This window comes from Marmota marmota, unplaced genomic scaffold (genome assembly GCF_001458135.2).
Source record: "Marmota marmota marmota unplaced genomic scaffold, marMar, whole genome shotgun sequence".
Classification (NCBI taxonomy): domain Eukaryota; kingdom Metazoa; phylum Chordata; class Mammalia; order Rodentia; family Sciuridae; genus Marmota; species Marmota marmota.
Genome location: NW_026000068.1, coordinates 27812848 through 27834549, shown reverse-complemented (window position 1 = coordinate 27834549; position 21702 = coordinate 27812848).

Sequence of the window (21702 nt, the reverse complement as noted above, 5' to 3'; positions counted from 1 at the left end):
ACATGGCTAAGTGTTTGAGTGCCCCTGCTTTCAATCCCCAGCATTGAAAATGAATGAATGAATGGATGGATGAAAATTAAAAATAACCTCAAGGGTATTGTCTTCTTATTCAATCTTGCTTATCTCAGTATTTTTACCTAGGTTCTCATTAGATTGTAAGAAATAAATCAGACTTAAAAATTATGTGTAACAAGTAATAAAAAGAAAAAGTAATACAACTTTTTAGAGTAGTAACTGGTGCATGGAACTGATAAAAAGCCCATCCAACAAAGGTAGGCAAAGTGTTTGATGAGACTGAATTTTCAAAGAAACCGTGAGGACTGCCTGGAGAAGCCAATAACTATAGAACAGCCTTGGGCTTCCAAATTTTTCCTCCAACAGTAAGCTGGGAAAGCTCTGTTGTCCCCAAGACAGTCCACTCCACAAAAGCCATTTCAAGAAGTAATTATGGAGGATAAAACAGAGTACCTCCTGGAGGGCATAATGGAGGCCGGAGTGAACAATGAACCAAGCAAATCCAGAGACTGGTCAGGGATTTCTCTCTGATAAGGTCAGGTATTTTTATAACAGATATTTCCAAGAATTCCTTTGTTGTTGTTTTTTTACCTGCAGCAACTGATATGTTTATTTTCTTTTCATTAATAAAAAGTCTTTATAGTGTGATTATATCACTCCTTTTCTGCCATTGAGTGTGTATTTGGAATGATTGCTAAGTGAATTCACTTTTTCAGATTTTAGATTATAGGACAATGAGATGCTATACATGGCCCTGAAGGAGGGAGCTACATGTCACCAAGGTACTCTGGATTTTTAGCTGGAGGTACTAAGTCAGTGGACCTTTGGATATTCTCCTTGGGGAAGCAGGGTTTAGTTTGTTCCTTATTTAGAGAAAAGGCTACAATGATTGATCAGAAGAGCACAGTTATGATTTATGTATGTGATGTCCCCCAAAAACTCATGTGTGAGACAATACAAGAAATTTAGAGATGGTTGGTTTTGAGAGTTTTAACCTAATAAGTGCATGAATCCCTTTAACTTGGTGGTAACTATAGGCAGGAAGGGTGTGGCTAGAGGATGTGAGTCACTGGGGGTGTGCCCTTGAGATTCATATTTTGTGTCCTCTCTTTCTCTGTTTCCTGATGCCATATCCCCAGTTGCTTTCTTCTGCCCACACGTCCGCCATGATGTTCTGCTTCAAGTCAGGCCCTGAGGAATGGAGTTGGTGATCTATGGACTAAGATCTCCAAAACCATGAGCCCCCAAATAAACTTTTGTACTCTAATTGTTCTTGTCAGGTCTTTTGGTCACAGAGGCAAAAAAAAAAATGCAATTGGGCTGAGATGATTAGATACACTATAGGAGTTTTTGTATTACAGTCCTATGAGAAGCAGACTTCAAGATGGGAGTAGATATGCAAGGGATTTATACAGGAGAAACCTTTGAGGATAAAGCAGAAGAAACCAAAGGAGGTAGATAGTTCAAACCACAGTGCTGATATGGTTTCTATAAATGAGAAGAAAGAAGCAGGACTGGGCACGCAAAGAACTAGAATGAGGGCTGAGGCTGTAGCTCAGTGGTAGAGTGCTTGCCTTGCACATGTGAGGCCCTGAGTTTGATCCTTAGCACCACACAAAAATAAATAAATAAAGATATTGTGTCCATCTACGACAAAAAAAAATATTTTTAAAAAAAGATTAGAATGAAGTGCTGTTGTTGGAAAGTTCAGCCAGAGAAAAGAAAAGAATTCAAACCAAACCAAAGTCTTTTGAAGGAAGAATGTTGTGTCCCATAGAAAGAGGCCTGTCTTAGCATCCCAACATGCTCAGTCATTGGCTAGCAAGAGCCCCATGTGAAGTGTCACTATTGATCATTATGTATGTTTGGTTTAGTTGGTATTGCAATCTAGTCTATCCTAAGTTAGATATTATTCCCACTCAAAAGAGTTCAAATGCATGTGCAATGTCACTGTTAGAAACAGAGAATGCTGCTATCTTTCTTAGCAGGACACAGGCTGTTCAGTGCAGACATACATTTTTGAAGTGCATGTTGCTAATGAAGTTTGGGAGACATAGCATGACAGAACACAGAAATAGACTCAGACTCTTAAATGCAGTATGTGCAAAATGGGGGGCTTGGCAGATGCATGGGTAATATGAATAAGTGTTGACCATTCTTTAAAAAATGCCCAAACAGCTCTTCACCAGTCTCATACTGGCCAGCCTGAGGGCCATGGGCAGAGAAACACAAGGGCAAGTGCTGGACTGGGGAGTGTTGCCAACCTCCACCTGACAGTTGGGCTTTGGGATTTTCCAAGTTTCAAACTGTTTTACAAAACATTTGGGTCCAATTGGATAACTCAAAATGGAGAGGCCTAGTCATTTTCACAAAGTACTTATCACAAACTAATAAAATGATAATTATGATTAATAGTAGACTATAATTAATGATATTGCATTTGCTCATAAAGTCTCTATGGAGTTCCTGCTTTGTGCCAGGCATAGCTCTGGGTGCTGTCAATATAGCAGTGAACCAAACAGAATAAAACCCCTGCCTGTTTTGTCCTGTTCAGAACTGAAATCTGAGAGGGTTGTAATAATGTGATGATTGTTTTTCTTAGGTCATTGAATGGGGCAGACTCTCCCTGACTTGAGATTCAGAAGTTCGGTGTGGGTAAAAATAGGGCTGAAGCAAACATTCTGAACACTTTTGTGGGAATTCTCTGCATTGTAGTAGTTTCAGTTATTCACCCTGGAGCTGTGGAGCAATTTTTAGTCATTGAGAAGCATACTTACAGAATAAAGGCTTTTTTATGCCTCAGAAGACATAATTTTTGAAAAAAAAAATTTAGGACAGAACTGAAATATAAGAAATGGGAAGACCATACACAGGTATTTAAAAAATTATGCTTACCGGATGCAGTGGTGCATGCCTTCAATCCCAGAGGCTCTGGAGGCTGAGACAGGAGGATCACGAGTTCAAAGCCAGCCTCAGCAAAAGTGAGATGCTAAGCAACTCAGTGAGACCCTGTCTCTAAATAAAATAGGGCTGGGGATGTGGCTCAGTGCTTGAGTGCCCCTGAGTTCAATCCCTGGAACCAAAAACAAACAAACAAACAAAAAAAAAACAATGATAATGCTTTAATATTCAGCTTGAAGCAGAAAATAGGCAGAACATGTTAAGGAAAAAAATCACTAAAAAACTGTTAGATATGGTATAAATAACTTACAAAAATTCTAATAAAGTATCATAAAATATATTAATATATAATTTATATTTTCAAATGCATACATATGTACAGATTAAACTTTTGATTATGGCCAGATTTGTAAATTTGTTCTTTGTGTAATGTAACAATTAGCATGACTCTTATACATTTAAATGTAAACATTACTTAATGTTACATATCGCTGTAAGATCAAACTCTTTAGGAATGGAAATTCTGCCAACCTAACCCAGCATGTGAAGATACACACGACCCATGTATTTCTCTGATTCATTCACACATTCACAAACTGATTCTTCACACTGTGCTAAAACAATAAGTCTAATTCAAACCAAAATGAGAAAATGCAACTTTTATGCCTTTCCCTTAGACATTTATAATTGACATGAAGGGGAGAAACTCCTTTTGTTCAGAAAAAAATAAGTTTTTTATTCCATTTTCCCCATTTAACTACTCTATTCTGACCTGATTACACTTATTTAATTTAGCTTTAGTTAAATTTGAAATTGATAATTATCTCCTGGATCATTGCTTCTACACTGGTAGAACAACTCTCCATGAGTATCTTGTTAAAGCATGAAAACCACTAATAGAATGTGAAGCTTTGTGCCTTGCTACTGTTCAAGCCTATAAGCAACTCCATATAACACTGGAAGTAGTGAGAAGGTGGGCAACATTTTTCACTCAAATTGAATTTACTCCTCTGTAATTTGGTCTGGAAAAAAAAAACAATAGTGATGAAAATTCTACAGAGTCAGATTAATTCAGGGGTCAAACAATAAAAAAAATAGGGAAGCGAAGTTAATGAATCTTTACCATATGAGGCAAAGCACAGAAGGTCCTGGAGAATCCAGAAGCCTAGTGAGAAAAGCATGAGTAGTTTGTTAATGACACAAGGGCTTTGAAATTGAATTTATCTTGTATACTCAGCTGTTTGGAGAGGACATCATTTATAAAGCATTCTTGTTATTAATATTTTCCATCCCATTCCACTCTTTTGACAAACTATATACTTTTTCACCACATTAATTTTAAATTTAAACTGAACATCTGAACATCTGGTAACTGCATCTATTGATTTGCTTCTCAGCCATCAGGATACCCTCTGATTTTCTCTCTCCTGTCTCAATAGCCAAAGGCGATCTGAATTGGGGGACTGTAGATTTAATGTCATCAAATGCCTATTGTTCAGATTAGAAAGAAAGGAAAACTCCTTTTTCAATCAATCAATCAATCAATCAATGTGGGTTCTGCTGACCACGCTCTTGATTCACTCAATGTACTTATCTTGGCCTTGTCTCAGGTGACTCTTTTCCCTGCTTTGTTTCATTTGGAGTTCATTCAAAATCAGGCTGACGCAAGACCAAACTCAACAGAGTGTATTTGTGGAGAGAAGGGACAAATGGAAGAACAAGGAGTTCATGTAAGTGCTTGTTGTCGAGGTTACCACAGGAGGCAATAAGGGTTTTATTCTATGAACATTTGAGCAGAATAGTTCCCAGAGTTTTCCTCTGGAAGACATGGAGGCTAGAGCATGTACGTATTCACCGCCTGCCTTCCCTGTTGGTGGAGGTGCATCCCTGGTGGCCTATCTCCAGTGTTCATTCAGGCAAAGGCCTCCACTGTGTTAGAAAAGACCAGAAAGTGAAAAAGCAGAAAGGTGGGTGGGAAGAACTGGAGGTGGGTCTTCTCATGCTGATGTAAGTCACACGGAAACTTTGGTGGTAGTGGAGCTGAATTCAGAAGTGGGCTAGAGGGATTTGAAGAGGCCTATCAAGGGAGTTGTCTACATTCTTCAATGTGTTATACCCTTTTTTTTCTAAAGCTCAAGTTTCCATCTCTTTCACTAGACTGAGAATTATTGAGTGGAGAGACTCAATCTTCTTCCCCTTTGCCGAGAGCTATGGCTGGCTTACGGAAGTGTCCCCGGATTCTTGTTGTATGAGAAATACTTTCCCATTCTACTATACAGTGGAACTGATTGCTATATATTATTACTTTTTTTAAAAAACAAAATAAAATTCATGTTTTTCTCCCTTGAATGCAATGTTTTAATCATATACATGAATTCACTTAATGTATTAAAGTATGGGAAGTCAGTCTCAGAGACAAGTCTAAGCCTTATACCCATTGTAGTAATTATTTCTTGCCACATGGAAAGAGTTTAAAACCAAAATAATGTGTTAATTTTCTAATTCTATGGGTTGCACTAGGAGTTCTTCTGAGATGCTGGGCTGGCTGGAAGGTCTCAAACAGTCTAGTTCACAATGCCAACAGCTGAGTAAGTTCCTGGGTAGAAGCTCAACTAGGTCAATTACCTGGAAGCCTTAGTTCTTTTCAACTTGGGCTTCTATACTTTGCTATTTAAGCTTCTTCACAGAATAGCAATGGTTTCCAAGAAAATAATGTTCCAAACAGAGACCTAAGGGTGGCCTGGGATATCATGCAACATTGCTTTACTGTTGGCCAACATAGCACATAGGGTTCAGATTTTACATATCTTTATAGGATGCTGGCTACATTTCATTACAAAAGAACATATGTGATAAGAGATATTGTTGTGATCATTTTTGGAACCATGATGTTTCTTACCCAATGTGCACCTAGATGTGTCCAGGCATACTAGTATTAAATAACAAGATCCTTGACAGCAGAGCCCATTTCAAATTCACCTTCATAACCCTAGGAACTAACGAGGGATCTGACAGCGAAGACTGAACACAGCCTCTCCTTTAGGAACCATTTCTCCATTTGTAATCCTTCAGGACCCAGGTGGTAACCAAAGACCCAGTTTTGTCCCCTCAGGAAATGCACTACAGGGGAAAAGCTGTCATCTTGTCGGAAGAGAGTTTAAAGAGAAAATTTGAGCCAAGACTGTGGATTGAGTATGTGAGGACAGAGATATTCAAAAATTTTCCTGTTAGATCTTTCTCTATTGGTTCACGTGGAAAAGACCAGGAAATGGACCTTACAGGAGGTTCAAAAGAAAGGGAAAGCATCCAGAAAACAAAAGAGAAAGACCAAAGTGTTTTATTCGAAAAGTTAAAACCTCTACAATATTTTTTTCACCATGTTACTTTCTTCCTTTAGTCAACAGGGTCTTCAAGGCCTTTGTCATTGTCCTATTTAGGAATGCTGAGGAAGTGTCAGACATGGAGTAGGAGTGGGAACATGACATTCGTGTCTCTCAGAATCAGTAAAATGAAGGGAAGGACCAAGAGCTAAGGCTGCTTCTCCTGGAAAAATGTTTTATGATGTTTTCAAATGTCAGCCTGGTATAGACCAGATGGACTCTGCCAGTGCTAATTAACGTGGTGGATAACTTTCCACTTCTTTTGTACCATTCTTGTTTGATGTTCCTTTTGAACATTTCTGAGACACAAGGGTGTCCTCTGTCTTAAGAAGTTTAACACATGATCTTTGCTTTACATTACATTTCTAGAGTGTATCTAATTTGTAGACGTAAAGATCTCTATCAAACTAAGGAAAGTGAATATTAACAACTCTCCAAGTTTATACATCTTACATGTCGTCGTCCCAAATATATGTAATTTGGGGACAACTTGCTTTAACTCCAAATTTTTCAATCTGATTGAAAGAAACAGCAGTACCCAAAGTGATAATAATGTCTTGCCATTTGAAAAATTGTAAACATCAGAAAGTCTTGGGATATCTTCCTTTTTAGAATTTTTATCCTTTACGGAGAGATTAAATGTATTTATTAATATATCTAAAACCAAATTCCTGCTCTTTGAATGTTAGCCATGTATGTGCAAGGTTTTTGGATTATTTTAGTTTTGACATTTTTAGAGTACCTTAAACTTGCTCTCTTGTCCCAAAGCTGGTAACAAGCTGTATTGTTTTGCTCTGGCTAAATTGTTCCTTTAGTGTAAGGTTTTCTTTAGCTAACAATTGTGTTGGTTCTGTTCTTCTGTTCTTGGTTTCTTCCTTAATCCCTCCTCTGGATCCTTTAGAGTGCTCTAACTATGTCACGGATTAGTCAAAAATAACTTAATATAAGAAGCAACTATTACTTTCTTTTAAAAAGTGACTTAGCCAAAAGTTCCCAAAGGTAGATCTATTTATGGGCCAAATTATGGCACCTTTCAATTTATGTCTTTCTCAGTCCTCCTAAAAAAAATGCAGATTCCTTTACTTCTCTTATCCCTCCACTGTGCTTGCTGAGGGACTATTCTGGCTGGTGCTTCAGGACGGTGGCTTGGAGATTTCTTCCTTATTTTATTATATCCAACCTCCTGAGTCCCTGATTTGCTTTGAGTGTCCAGTATTAAATTACAGTAAAATTCCCCCCCTCCTTTTTTTGTTCACCCACCCTGCTGAGAAGCTGCCTGCCTACTTTCTTGGTTTCACGCCATGGAGCAGTCAGGAAAGCGACCTGCTCTATTCTGCCATCTTAAAACCTCCCCTTTGTCCTCTTGATGCCTTTCTCGAGAAGGGCAACTTGTATAGTGATAGATAATCTAGGATTGGTAGGCAAATGTGTGACTTTGCAGCCATTTTCAGCCTCTCCAAAACCCAATTTTCATGAAGATATGGAAATAATAAAATAATAATAAAATCAGAGTGTTTTTACTAAGTAAAAAATTACATATGCAAAATTCAATAGAGTTCAAGATGATGACTGGTTATCTTAATCCACTTTGTGTTGCTATAAAAAAAATACCTGAGGCTGGGAAACTTATAAAGTAATGAAGTTTATTTGACTCATGATTCTGTGTCTGGAAGGTACAAACAATGTGATACTGGCATCCTAGCAAGTGTACCCTGGCTGTGTCATGACACAGCAGAGAAGAGGAAAGGGAACCAGTACAGCAATATTTCAAAAATATAAACTGTTAATGTTTTTAGAATCATACTGAACAATGACCTGGAACATGGTTCTTTCTGGATAATTTTGAAATGATCATAATATAATTGGTATTTGAGTTCAAATGTAATTTATTATTTAACCAATTTCTGGACAGAGATTTACCTCATCTTAATTTTCATTTTTTTCATCTTTAAACTACTTTAAAAGATATAATGCTATATCTTGCATAGCTATTTAACAGAATAGAGAAAACAATGTAAAAAAATATTTAATCTAATACTTGAATACCCAATGAAAATATTTCTATTATAGTTCTGCAGTTGTTGCTATTATTATACAGTAATAGAGAATTTGAACAAATTCAGGACTTTTAGAATATCATTATTTAAAGTTTTTAGAATATTTCTTTAAAAGATTCAGATTTATGAAATCACACATTAAATTTTAAAATATAAATTATAATTTGGATAGGAACCTCACTTACATTGTTGACTTTGATGAAAAGAAAGGCAAATATAATCATTAATAATAATTAAGTTGGGGTGGTATGCCGCAGTCCGGCTACAGCAAAATAACCGGGGTGGGGGGGAGGTGACGAACAACTTGTGTAGATTGATACAGCAGGAGTGGGAGCCATTTATTGTAGGACAGGAGGGGCATATATATTACACACAGCTTATCTTAATTAACATAAACTAGATACAGCAGTCAACCAATAAGGAATCTCCACGCTTAATGGCTCGCTGGCGTTACTTCACAAACCACTCCCTCTGGCAACATGCCAGGCGCCATCCTGACTTGTTTACAGACTCTTAACAGTGGTAGCTCAGCAGTAGAGCGCTTGCTTAGCACATATGAGGCACTGAGTTTGATCCTAAGTACTACTTAAAAAATAAAGGTATTGTGTCCATCTATAACTAAAAATATTTTTTAAAAAAATAATTAGAAGGAGGAAACAAAACCCTTTAAATTAATTTTTTCCTTTTACCTCCTACAAAGTTTTAAGCCTCATCTTCTGTCCATATGTATTGTGGGGGGGGGAAGAAAAAAAGAAAGAAAGAAAAAATAGCATTGTTCTATAGAAATATACAATACTTGTTTTTTAATTGAAATGTCTGAATAGCAAATCCCCTCAAGACAGCTGTAATGGAATGCATTGTTCATTTAGTGCACTGTAGGCCACATATTAAACAGGGGAGCTCCCACCACTCAGGCTAATCTTAAGTGTCACTGTCTCAGAGATGTTCTGACATGGCCCTGGAAGGCAGGCTCTACCAGGGAAGAACTCTTGTTTTCTCTTCATCCTCTTTTTTCTTTTTAATTTTTGGAAATGATATAAATAAATAAAAAAGAATTCAGCAGATACGTCATGCTTGTCTATGTTTTGCAGTTCCTATATTGTGTTAGTCACTCTCATCTTTTTTCCTTTAAGAATTTGTTCTTACCCTAATATTTTTGGACAATATTTTAGCCACAAGTTTGTTTTGATTATCTTTGGGGAAAAAAAAAGCTGTAAAGAGTTCTTTAATATTTTTGATTATTTTTATAAAGGTCCTGAGTCAAAATATTTCTTAAGGATCAGATTTAATCCCCAACACAGGAGTAAAATTCAGGTTCCATTATGACACTTACCTTAGATATGAATATGATGAGCTCAGAGACTTAAGCCACTTACCAGAGGTCTCTCCTCTGAGAGGAGTAATGCTGGTGTACAAATCCAGGTAATCTTTAGAGCTTTTAAAATCTTATATTTTGTGGTCATGATTTTAGGAAGTTCTGTTTCAAAAACTCATTTATTAAAAAAGAAGAAAGTTCATGTTTTATTCAAAAATATAAATATTTCCCAGAATTTATTAGCAACTGAAATTGTCCTGCTCAAGAATACTAAAAAAAAAGTTCCTCAGGTACATCTTTGCAAATTGGGTTTTATCCAAAAGCATGTTGTTCCTAAAGGCTATAAACTTCTGAGAAGTTGAGGGAAAATCAAAATACCTCATTTAAACAAAACAGCCAGTGTTAATCCGGAAATCATAAAATGCCAAAAAATCCCCACACCCCAGATTTCAATTTTTAAATGAGTTTTTTTAATTGATTGTCAAGATAGTAAAATATACAGATTGAAAAAAAAATGTTACTTAACTTATAAATCTATCTTTAGACAAAATCCTCTCCAGATCTAAATGACTCCTAAATCTCTCTCTCCTTCACAAAGAGCAGAGTCAATTATGGAACGAGGTTGATAAACCACCCTGTTAATGTGTCCCAGGGTTTTGCTGAGAATGTTCCATCTGTACAAAGGGGATTGGTCTGTTTGGATTACTTTCTTAAAAGGGATGTTGTTGTTGTTGTCTTAATTTTTGCATATACTCCATTAAGAGGTTTGCTTTATTTATGTGAGTCAGCTATGTGTTCTGCACTGGCTCCTAGTTAGCTTCTAAGTGCAAGCTAGGTGAATTGAAATATTGATTTTAATCCATAAAGTCCTGTATGGTTTGGGTGCTATCTGCATTCACTAATTCTGCTTTCTCATAGCCAAAGTGAACATAACCTCTGTTTATCTATCTATCTATCTATCCATCCATGTGTGTCTTTATATATTTGTTTACCCTGGGGGGAGGAGCAGACTCAGATTTTTTGGAACTTGAAGTATATGCAATCTGTGAGAACCTTTTTAAATAGAAGAAAGCCATGAAAAATATAAATCTTTAAAAGCAATCACAAACTTTACAAAATACCGAGAAATAAAAACTTTTAAAAAATTTAAGTATTGTCTGAGGCACTTCTATTATACATATTATATACATTTTTTTCAACATTAGGCTGTGCACTCTTTGATCACACCTTCATAAAACTGTATTTTATACTATTATTTTCCTTGGAAGAAGAGTAATTCAATTTTTTTTCTCAGCTAATTCAATCTTTTAAATGTGTTTTGAAATGCTCTATATTTCCTAGTTTTCAGAAAGTTTTTTCATCTTCAAATTTTATTACTGGTAATATCAAATACATTTTTAGGACTATTGTCAAATTTGAAAAAAATTGTCTCTCTAGAGTCTTTCATTTCTGAGCTGTAAAATATGAGAGTATTTTAAGGGTCCTTATTTAGTAACTAATGTTAACTATTCTCTGAAGCAAACTGTAACGTACATCCTTTCACTGCTGATGCAGATGCCATGGTACACACACGGTGACCTCTGACCTTACAGTATCAGCACAGTCCACTTGGTCAGCACTGGGTGGCAGGAGTATCATGTAGCCATTCCTGCATCTGGATGGATGACTATCAATTCCTGAATGGTGTACAGAAGTGACTGAGGACCAATAAGCTCACACTACACCTATTTATAACCAGCTTTCTCCTTAGCTATACCTCAGTCACCCCAAAGTCACTAGACATAAGGTAGAGTACAACCAAGGGGTATTGGAGTGTAAAGAAATAGCAGTTACATTCAATCACAGTTAAATATCACACTTTTACAAACTTTACAAAATACGTTGTTATGTGATTACATTGTTAGAGCCTGTGCCACGGACTGGGAATTCATAATACAAATGTAGTTCTACCTCAATCTAGGGGACCCATGATCCGAAAGCCATTTACATACCATATTTTTAAATATATTGATGCCACTAATCTTACATATAACCTAGGTTCAGGATACTTCAGAACTTGATAAACCCTGAGATGTTGCTTAAATTTCATGTAAAATAGTCTGTTTAAAGTTTTCTCAGTGTATTCTGTCTCAGGAAAAGAAAACTGCCTCAAATTGTTGGGGCCATGAGAATTTCAGCTGAGTATGCTTTGGGATGACATTTCCCATACATTTGGTATTTTCTGGACACTTGCATGAACACATTTGAATAATTTCAATACAGACCATATGAGAAGCACGTAGAAAGATTAAGTGGTGGAATTCATGATAGATTAGCTGATACTTCCTGCCACCTGACACTTAAAATAGACAAGTAAGGGCCTGTTCTCATCCATGTGCAAGATCCTGAATGTGGTGTCATTTAGACATATTGCAGAATAAGTCCAAAGTGGAAAATGGTCTCATTTACACATTTTGTGTCAGTTTTTAGTGACTAGATGAGAGCTAGAATTTTTGCATATTTAATATGAATTTTTCATCCTTTACCTTATGATTGCTGGTAAAGAAAAAAGATTGTAAAGAAAAAATTAAAAAAAAGAAATGCTTTTCCAGAAATGACAATTGCAGGATTCTTGAGAGCAGGATCCATAGAATTTCTGGAATATGTCAGATGACAGCTGCAAGAGTCAGGAGAGATGTAAAAACTGAGTCCAAGGCTTAGAGCTCTGAAAATCAAGAGGACAGCAGGCTGTGCTGCTTTTTGGATGTGTTAAGAATTCTGGTAGTCTTGGTACAGCAAGGCTAGAAAGATGATGTGACAATTGAGATCCCCCAATCTATGCTCCTGCCTGAAGGTGGAGCTTGTGATAGCACCAGGGCTGGTTTTACACAGACTCCATGGTTTGGGAGGAAAAATATTCTTGGGGAATAAGACAAACAGAATCATAGCATAAAAGTATTGGTAACACATAACGTTGGTTAATGCAGCAAAACACTCCTTGAATCTGGCAGAGATTAATGCTGGCAGCACCAATCACAAAGTACCACAGAGTAAAAAGAAGAATCTTATGTTATTCTAATTAGACTGAGAAAAGTGTCTCCTGGTATGCATCATCATGTACATAGAAATATGTAAATCCACAGAGAATGGGCAAATGATAAACAAAGAATAGCAAAAATAGTTCCTTGAGAAATCCTGCTACTTTTGAAATCAAACTTAAGTGTGCAAAAGGGACAAATGATGAACAAATAAAGATTTAAGTAATAGGCTGTTCAATAGGCTTTTCCCATTAGAGCTCCAAGGCATCTCCCCTCCCCTCTTTGGAGGGGAGAAAGGAGGTGTCCTATACAAATCAAACGAGGGAGGAAGCTCAGAAACCACTCAGAAGACAGTAAAATGCTCACACAAAGGAAGATTGATATTCCACTCCACTGGGATGTGTTTTAGGCCTCAAAACTCAGGCCCATCTCATGGTGCTCCCAGAGCAAAGCAAGGTGAAGATTTTGTAAGAACTGGTCTTGTTTGGGGTGTATATATGGACTGGTCCTTGACTTTTACTTTAACAGGTGAAGGTAGAAAGCCTGGCTGATGTGGCTTCAGAAGTTAGTGAGAATGGATTGTCCTCCCAGAGTTTGTTAGGCCCAGGTTCCATGGGGCAGAGTGGTCAGTATAGAAAGCAGTCAAGCCTAGCTCTCTTGAAAGGACCACTCTCTAGAGAATTGCTATGACAGTGATTCACCCTAGAAGAAAGGGCTGTTCTAGGAACAGCAGTTCAGGCTTGGTGTGCAGAAGGCAATTGAAGAGACATTGCCTCCATGAGATAATTGCTATATTGAAGCACTGTTGTGGAAGAAGTAGCCACCATAGTACTATGTCAGAGAAATAGCTGGTATTTGGTGTGTATCATACAGCTATCTTTGAAGTCCAATCACAGCAGCATCAACCAAGAAAGATCTTGCCATTTTTTTCATATTTGAACGTCCCATTATCCCTTCCATCCTTGGAAGAAAAATGACTGACTACTTCCTCCTATTTATTACTAATGTATAGAATTTGAGATTCAGATCTTGGTTCAGGGAAGAAAATTTAAATTAAACAGGAAATAAAAACTTTGGTTCAATTCTGATTGAACTTCTTACTACCTGAAAGTGCTGCTTTTCAAATACTTGAAAGCCAGGCATTCTACCCAAGATATTATTCAGTAGGTAGAAATGAAGAGATCATAGAAAAATCGGTGAAGGAGAAAAATACAGGTGGGTCTGTTTTGTTTTCTTCCAGTAAATCAGATCATATAAAATATCTAAATGGATGATATTCTAATTCTTACCCTGCATCATTTGCTCACAGATCTCCACAACCTTCCCTGGTAAGACCATAGGCAATTTGAAAAGCTCTTAAACTTTGGGGTATATCCTGGTTTTGCTCCTTTGAGACCGTCTCATAGAGAATCCTGAATGTTTACAGACAGAACAAATGAAACTATTGCCTCCACTGCTCCAACTGACAGCCAGCACCAGCTACTAGACACAGAATGATTTGACCTTAGATCATTCAATCCCATTCAGCCACAAAATGATGGCTGTTACATGAATGATCTCAGGTGAGAGCAAGGGAAGAATTTTTCAGCTGAACCTAATCCAAAGTGCAGATTTGTGGGAATTGTGAGAAAATAAAATCCTTGGATCAAGCCATTCAGTTTTTAAATGTTTTCTTTCACAGAAAATAACAATAAAAGCTAGTTTGTATTTGTCATATGGTAACATTTTTTTTTCTTTTTCATATCTTTGTTTCAGCAAGTTGCAAATGAAAAGGCCTTGTGATTTGAAATTGATATAGATGTGACCACCCAGTTTACCTGGTGAGTCCTACAATTGAGTCTTCTAATAGGATCATGTAATTGACAGCATGTAGGAGCCTTTCTCGATTTGGGAATATAGCCTACTGATAAACAGATACTGAATATACAGGAACACTATTGAGAGATATGTAAGCATTTCAGAAACTACCTGTAATGAAAAAGAAGGTTAATTTGTACGTTTGCTGCCACTAATTCCTGCAAGTTTCTGAATAACAATTCTTGAAAGTCAGGAAATTCTTTCCAGTCAAACTTTCTCTGAAAGCATCTACTTGTGTACATGTAATGATTTGGAGGAATGGTGGGAACTAAAATTTGGAGGCCTATCTATGTGGTGTAGTCTGTATGTTGGCCTCTCTAGAGGAAATTGCCATTCTGATCACAAACAATTTTTTTTCTTTAACTTAAACATTTCATTCTCTTGGGTGTTTGTTGCTAATGGAGACAGAAATACCACTCTCATCTGGATTTAATACATCTCACACACATCTCCATCAAGTGCACTATTTTCTCAGCAGAAGTAGAATTTTAACAGTTTTTTGTGACTTTTGACACATCATCACTTACAAAGGGCCTTCCTTTAGGGGACTGTGCACAGAGACCTGGTACTAAATGTGGCTTTGTCTGGCTCACAAATGGATAAACAGATGTCATTTTATAGATTTTTATGAACAAAAACTAAATGACATCATACAAAGGAACTGTCACAACAAAGTTGTTCTTGTTTTCTTACTATGCTAACCATGTTATCTTTGACTTGATCAAGCATCAGCATGTTCCCCTTGCCTATTCATTTTCTGCCAATAAATATGTATATTTAAGTATGTTTAGACAATGGTGTCCTTCAGTTTGCTCAGCATTGTTCAGAGGATTGCTTTACCCATGGGTATTGCTATTACACCCTAAATCTCTACCCCAAGTATTTTTTTTTCTGAGTTTTAATACATGAACTCACTTTATAGGAATGATGAGGGCAATAATGGTTGGTCAATTAAAGCACAATGATTTGAAGGTGTTGTAGACTTTATTATTGAAAGTCAATGTGACAATAAAACGAATTTGGCCTTTGGAACCAGACAACTTGGGCTCAGCTGTATTGTGTAGGTTTTGTTCTGTACTGAGTTCAATAGGTGGTCCTGAGCAAGGGACTTGAGCTCTATTTTCTTACCTAAAAAAAATGGTGTGCCTGTATGGTGGTGGGGAGGCACCTGCTTTGAAAGATTCATTGTGACTATTAAATTCTATAACAAAGTAAAAGCATTTCTGGCATTCAGTAGGTAATCAGGAAATGCCTATTACCTTTATTATGTCAAAAGCAAACAGTTGTTTGATATTAAAAAAAAACAGTGAAAGCAATTATTTTCATTCAATCCATAAGTTCAGATCATGTAACTTCAAGAAAATATTTATTGATAGTCACTGTAGATTTTAAAATGATACTTTGACTTTCTTTGTTTGACTTTCAATTTTCATGTTTGGCTCATATCTAAGCCTGTTCGTCATTCTAAATGTTTTGTGACTCTAAAGTGTTTGGGCCAGTATTGGGTCAGCTATGTAGTCTGCCTATTCTACACTGGGCAGTGAAATGGGAACCAAGCAAGCACACATGATACTAGGTCACTGCCTTGCAAGGGCTAGATGAAGAACCTTCATATTTCTTAACCATTTTAAAGTTGTAAAAACAGCAAAGATAATGTTGACTTTCATTTACACTTAGGGAAACAATGATCCTAGAGCTAAGTAACTTGCTCATTATCACACAGATACTATTTCAAGACCTAGATAATTTTCTAAATGAGTCTTTTGTTCACAGAAGCAGGGTATGTTTGACAGAGCTTCCCATAAGCAAATTGTTCTGGGAGATTAGCATATCTATCTCTTAGTGTCATGGTGCATATTTGTAAATAATTTTAGAAATGGTCCTTACTACTTTATCATTTTAGAATGGTAATAAAAGAGACAGTTAATAGGTACTAGCTCCAGATTAGATCATGTCCAGAACTCAAATCTTATGACTCCCACAGGAAAAAGGAGGAAGAGGAGGAAGAGAAAGATGAGGAGGAGGAGGAGAATTTTCACTTTCCTTAATTTTATTGCCTGTTTTTCAGAGAAGAATCTCTTTAATATTTTGAAGTCTTTTGAGTTATAGAATCACAGAATGATATGGAGGTGTCATAGAGATTGGTGAATATTTTAAGTACTCATATCTTGCACTGGTGGAAACAGAAGGCTGTCTAGTTGGGAAAGTCACTTGTTTATGCATCAACTGGGAGGTGTCATGCCTGTTGGTAACACTGTTAATTTCTTATTTATGGCTATTTGTATTGCAAATAAAAATGGAAAGACTTTATGCAAATAGAAACACTTTATGTTAATCGAAGACACATCTATCAGAGCCTTTTCTTCAACCCAGCAAGCTCTGATAACTTTAAAGAAAACAAAATTTGACTAGAAACTGAAAAGATATGCATTGGGGCTACATAACTTTCACTTTACAAGTTCAAGTCAAATTATTAGGTCAAAGTAATATATCAAAATATGTAATGGTTCAAATACTGAAATCCATTTCTTTTTGCTTAACAGTTCAAGACAGATTGAAAAATGTCAGAAAAGGGAGACAGTACAGTAGGGAGCTGTGCTGTGTCAGGGATCCAAGATAATGGCAGTACTGTCATCTTTATAATGGAACTTCCAAAGTCATCATAGACCTTGATTCTTCCCATTCAGATCTTCAGAGGCCAAAGCTAGGAAGCTGTATCTGTCACCTTCTCTTTTTCTCCATTGTGTAGAACTCAGACCCATGAACACATCTTCAAGGAAAGCTGGTTAATAGAGTCTATCTTCCTAAAAGAGGAGGAGATAGTTTTTGGAGAACAGCTAGCACACTTTTGTGGAGTCTCCAAACATATATTTGGGCCTGTATATGTTTTTTTCTACGTTTGTTTCTATGTTTGTTTTCTGGGTCTTTTATGTAAATGTAACTTGTTCTGTTCCTGGGTGGCTTTCACAACATATATTGGAATCTTTTCAGGATAATGCATTTCTTTTAGCATATGTATACTATTGGTTATGTCTATCTTAATATGTGAATGCAGCATTTTTATATATATGCTTTCTTCAATGTGGAAACAGGCTTTTTTTTAAATACAGGAAGCTACAGGGATTAAATGATTGTTAAACAGTAACTGAATCTCTGATAATACCTAACTACCATTTGTGGACTATTGAAGCATTTCACAGATTGCTTCCCTACATTTGTTGAATTTTAAGCATTGCAAAACCTGTCTTTTGCTAATAAGAACTTATCAGCTTAGCTCATTTGCATAGGGAAACTAAATATGCAGTTAATTTGCACATTTAAAAATGTATAAAAAAGCATTTTCCCTTGCACACTGGGGGGGCTCTAAGTTGCACAAATAAGAAACTTTAACTCAAAGACAACCAGAAAAGCCCATGGATATACAAATAGGACTAATTGGTATTTGGTTTATAGCTACATGCTGACAACGATTAAGTTAATTATAAGGCGCAGGGTGCTAAATTACCATCTTTTTCATACATTTTCTGAAACAGCAAGAACCCCAGAAAGGTTCTGGTTCAAAGTTTAGTTATTCTAAACAAGAACAGAGTTGAAATCATTTCCAGAGCTAACCAGTTAACACATTCTAGTACAATTAGTGTAATAGAAAAAAAATCACATTTTACAATAAGGAAATCAAGTAAAGACATATTCCATTGAGTAAACACTGACATACTTTCCAAATGTTTTTGCCATGTGTTTGGTCCTGAGAAATGAAGGTGTCAATAATGAGTTCTAAGGCAACATTTTATGAGAAGACAAAGGTGAGTTTGTTCTGGAAGTAATTGGGTCAGTATCTACAGAACATATAGGGGAGAAATAGGAAATGATGCCAGTGACCTTTTATTCTTTCAAAAGGAGCTGGAACAAAAAATAGTTGTAGAAGCAGATTGTTTGTAAATTAAAACACTGGGTTACAATGTATATAAAATTGTCCTTAGAGCTTTAGAAAGTAAGACTGTGTACCACCAAGCCATTTCAGTCTTTCATTTGGATTTATGAAAACCACATGTGAATTCAAATCTATTCAAACTAATGAAATTTACCAGAAGCAGAGGAGGAAGAATAGTTACTCTAAATGCTTTTCAACAAAACACGTTTTCAGAAGTGAGTTGCCAGCTTTACTATGTAGTACCCTCCTTCCGTCAAACATCCAGAACCAGGCTTCTATATTGTGTAAATGTTGGATTGTCAAGACTTTAATTCAGCACACGGTAAGTGTGAACAAACAGCATTACTGATAGGTGGGTTCTAGAGACAATGAAAGGGACTGTAAAATTCAGTCTTATAGAAAGATTTAAAGAATCTATAATCTTCATATCCTTTCATTCACTTTTAACAAGTTTTCTTAGACTCAAAGTGATCATATATTAGATGGCAAAGAAATTCAGAATGTTAAGGATGAATATGTAAAAGGATTAAAACACACATGACAGAGTCCTCAGTTTCTATAACCTTTAACCCTTATCATCTTCCATTTCCCCCTTGCTTCCCTGTCCCTCCTTTATTTTCCCCAACCTTTTGCCTAATGAACCTTGACCAACCAACAACAAGCCTGAAGTCCTGCAAATAACAGCTCTCAAAACTTGGAATGGAACCCCATTTGACCCAGCTGTCCCACTCTCCGGTCTATACCCAAAGGACTTAAAATCAGCATACTATAGTGATGCAGCCATAACAATGTTTATAGCAGCTCAATTCACAATAGCTAAACTGTGAAAGCAACCTAGATGCCCTTCAATAGATGAATGGATAAAGGAATACACACACCCACATACACACACAATGGGATATTAAAGTTGTGCTGAAATTGTGTACAATGAATCAAAATTCATTCTTCTGTCATATATACCTAATTAAAATAAATCAATTAATTAATAAAGAAATAGGTACAAACATGTGAAAGTCTGGACTATAATTGGAGGGTTAAACAAAATTAGCAGCTTACGTATGCAAAGCTTATACTATATTTGTTTAATATTGACATTCTGAGGCTTCAAATATTTTCCATTTTATTTGTGCAAATCTAGAAACTGTGAAACCTGTGATTTGGTTTAATATTTTCCTATCAACTGATTTTAGTTAAAACAGTTTGTAAATGTTTAAAAAAGTAGTACACTGGCCATGAGCAGGATAGAATTGCACCAAGACAGTAAAAACTAGAATAATCTCAAGCTGTTTTAACCACAATTGTTAGAGTAATTAGGGACCAAAAACTGCTGACCAGGTCAAGCCACAAGAACTCAAATTGCTCTGCTTTTCTTATCCCATAAAACTGTAAAGTTTTGCTTCAACTTGGAGAGTCCCCTGACTGTCAGGTGTTGTCTCATACCTATTGACTGAATAAAGGCCTTAACCTCTTTTGGGAGCACGCAAGTTATTTTGTACAGACAGGTATCAGGAAAGGAGGAGACCATGGGCAGTTTCTTCCTTTTGTTTGATCCTTTACCTTCTTGAAGGCCCGGGGCCCCACAATCTTGAATGGTTAGTACTAATAATTTATAAATCAATTTTAAGTTTGTGTGTTGTTGTAATAATCAATCATCGAATGTTTAAGCTACTGAAGCATAATTTACCTATTTCAGAATGGCAGAATACCAATGAGGTCAGGAGAATCTGGTGATTATTTCTCTAATGCTATTTGAGCATTAATTATTAAAAATTCAAATTACCAACATAACACCAGAAAAGTAGCTAAATTAATGAGAATACACAAAATATGATTATTACTTATCTTTGTGTTGTGAGCAAGACAAGAAAACAGGCACCTATTTCATTCATTCATAAATAAATTTGTGCAAAAGACCTTTGGAAAATTGTAGAACTGAATTTAGGCAACAACAAAATTTTAGCACTACTTTTACTGCTGGTAGAATAAAAGTAAAAGGTATTTAAGAACAAAGACTTGGAAAATTTTTATTGTGTACAAATGAAGTTTTATCCCTAAAATAGACTGGTTGTTGGAAATGTACTCCATCATTTTATAGTCTTTGATTTGGACTAATTGGGAAGTAGATACTTATCAATGCTGATAAGTATCAATATGTGAAACTTTAGTTTGATAACTAACATCTTTTTCATTCTAAAAGATATGGACAAATAAAAGCTAAGACTCACAGTGACAGAGCAGAGAGAATTACACAATATTATAATACCTAAAAATTGTCCACACACATATTATATATTACTGTCACTTAAGGAACAGAAAAACTGGGAGAAATGGATATTTAGTGGTTTGTATGAGTTGTACACATCATTTAAGGGGTGTTAGTACAAGAAGCCAGATTTTCTGATAATACTATAGATATAAGATTGAGCTCTTAGAACCACAAAGAAATACAATGTGAAAATAGATGATTTTAACAACAAATCAATTATTTTTAAATTATGTGATTATTGACTATCAAGTTTTGATATTTAAATCTATTAGAAGTATCAGATTATAAAGGATTTATGGTCTGCAAAGAAAACAGCCAAATTAGATGCATAATCAATGAATTTACTATATTTGGCAAATTATTGGAAAAAATATTTCCAAAATTTAACCTAAGTTTTTCATGCTATGTACTGGTATGATGGAAAATATTGTCTGAAAAAATATTCTACTATTAGTATAGATGAAAATTATAAGAATAGTCTATTTCCTTTTTAGATTCAACCACTTGTGTTGCAATGCACCATGGAGAGCCACTAATAGAAGAGCCCTCATTTGGCAGTGTGCTTGAATGACTTGCTCGTCAAGAGTAAATCTGACTTAGAACACCTGGCAAAACTGAGTAGATTATAAAGTATTCCTCTAAGGCATACTTACATCTCACAACAAGAAACTGTGAGCTTCAATTCCCCCAAAATACATTCTTTAGGTGACTGAATCATGTCTATTGCAATTTACTTAAGCAAAATTAAATTAAACCTCAACATTTTAATGGTAGTGAAGGTGGAAAAGAGATTTAAGGAAAGATTACAATTCATATTTAAAATTCACTCATGTGAAATTTTTACTTGAATTAGCAGCAACACATATTAGTGTACCTTTCTGCATCTTATGAAAAGATTTCTTTGGAAGGGGCTACAGTGAATTAAACACGGTCCTTAAATTCCCTATATTTATCAATGCAGAA